We start from the raw sequence: 2431 nt of genomic DNA on the forward strand, positions 1-2431 counted from the left end.
TTAGCAATGCTTTCTGCCTGCCCCAGGGGATTTGTGAAGGATGGAACAGTTTCCCTGTCCCTATTGAGAGGGTAACACAGCTAAGTTGTCACAAAGCTTCTAGTCAACCTTCAGTTCTACTCCCCTAAATTCAAAATCTAGGTTATTTTCATGGTTCAGGACACCAGAACTACTTTTCTCTTTAAAGCTTGGCAGATTGGTCTTGGTGTTTTTGTTTTTAATCCTTGAGTTTTGTGAGTTTTCCTGTGCCTACTTGCCCATAACTTATTCTTCTGGTGTGATGACCACTTTTTAATGAGTTCAGCCTGTGCCTTCTCGGACCAGTTGGGAGTGTGAGGAGTGTGTTAATTAGCTATCAGATCTAGCTTGGCTTTTGAAATCCATGGCTTTGGAATGCTACAAAAGTGTAAATATAATCCTGGCTTCATGCATTTGATAATTATCCAGAGCTGCAGCCTCAGGGAGCCTTCCACCTCAGGATTCTGCTACCCACAACCCCTGGATGGCTCTGTCATTAATGGTCAGTCTCCAGGGACCCATATACCCAAGGGAAGTTGTTTCCTGTTTTGCTCTAAGTGGCTCTTCTTCCCTGCAACTTTCTCCCTGTTGATCAAATATCCTATTTCAGGATGGCTACAATAAGCCTTTTCCCTCTCCCCTTCATGGGGTAAGAAGGTATTTATTATCAGGAGTGAGAAAGGCCCTCTGGGGGTAAATTGTCTTCTTATGACTACACTTAAATTGTACCAAATTATACCAAATATCTTCAGGCCTTCAAATACCTACTCCTGCAAGAAATCTGCAAGATCACTCAAACTGATCTCTCTCACCTCCAACCTAGAAACACCCTCTCTTTTACAACACTTCCCATCTATACTTCTGTGCTGGCCTTGGGCCAGGCTCTGGGTTTCTAAAGATGAAGAAAAGGAATTCACCATCTGCTGAAGGACAGGTCTCTTAAAGCAAGGCTCTCCATCCTCTAGGATCTGACGATCTGAGGTGGGACTGATATAATAATAATAGAAATAAGTGAAGTTGCTCAGTCCTGTCCGACTCTTTGCAATCCCACCGACTGTAGCCTGCCAGGTTCCTCTGTCCATGGAATTTTCCAGACAAAAATACTGGAGTGGGTTGCCATTTCCTTCAATAATAGAAATAAAGTGCACAATAAAAGTAATGTGCTTGAATCATCCTGAAACCACCACCACCCCATCCCCACATCTGTGGAAAAATTATCTTCCATGAAACTGGTCCCTGGTGTCAAAAAGTTTGGGGACTGTAGACTTAAATGGCCCATAAATTTGCAAGATACTTAGAGTCTGAATTGGGAAGGCTGGGAAGGTGAACCAGACCTCTGGACTTTGCACACCAGTAGGCAGTGCCAGGTGAACGCAGGGGGCAAAATGCAGTGGGTGTGTCAGCCCTGCTATGCTGTTTCTTTGTGCTACCTCGTGACTGATCAGTGGTCCCAGTGATACTTTAAGTGTTGTCCTGTGAATCAGTTCTTCCTATCTCTGAAAAGGTGTTCTCTCAATCGCAGACTTTTATAAAATAGTGTGGACATTTAACACCTAACAAGTAAATGAATGTGTGGAAGAACCATTTGGGTCAGACTAGACCCTGACTTCAGAATCTGTGAGGTCTGGCAACATCCCAGGAGCCAGTGCGCCAGGCCGCCACTCACCACCCTCTACCCAACAGACAGCACTCTGAGCGCGAATGAGGCTACGGGATGGGGTCAGAGGCTGGCAATTGTGAATTTGTTCCTAAAGCTTGAAGGGACACTCACCACAATGCGTCCAACCTAAAGCTTCTCGCTCCCTATGCAAAACAAACAAACAAAAAAACCCCAAAGACAGAAAAGCCTTGAAAAATTAACTGCTCAAAAACGGTGAGGACTGAAACTCCAATACTTTGGCCACCTGATGCAAAGAACTGACTCATTGGAAAAGACCCTGATGCTGGGAAAGACTGAAGGCAGGAGGAGAAGGGGAAGACAGAGGATGAGATGGTTGGATAGCATCACAGACTCTTTGGACACGAGTTTGAGTAAACTCCGGGAGCTGGCGATGGACAGGGAAGCCTGGTGTGCTGCAGCCCATGGGGTCGCAAAAAATCGGACACGACTAAGTGACTGAACTGACTCAAAGGGTCTGTCCTCGGGCTACAGGACTTCCAGATCCAAATAGGGCAGTCGAGAGCCTTCTTTCACTCCAGAAGGCGCTCCTGACAAATGAGTCAGGAGTCTAGGGTCACCGCTCGCGAAGGACTGAGCTAAGCTGGAGCTGTGAGAACGAGGGGCCGTAGGAGAGCGGGTCTCGAGAGCCACAGAGGGTTGGACCGCGTTCGGAGTGCGAGACAGCGCCACAGCGTGGCTGGCACTGAGCCGCGGTGGGCGGGCCGGGCCACGTGGGCGTGGCGCGCGCGGCGG

This window comes from Dama dama, chromosome 15, assembly GCF_033118175.1.
Source record: "Dama dama isolate Ldn47 chromosome 15, ASM3311817v1, whole genome shotgun sequence".
Classification (NCBI taxonomy): domain Eukaryota; kingdom Metazoa; phylum Chordata; class Mammalia; order Artiodactyla; family Cervidae; genus Dama; species Dama dama.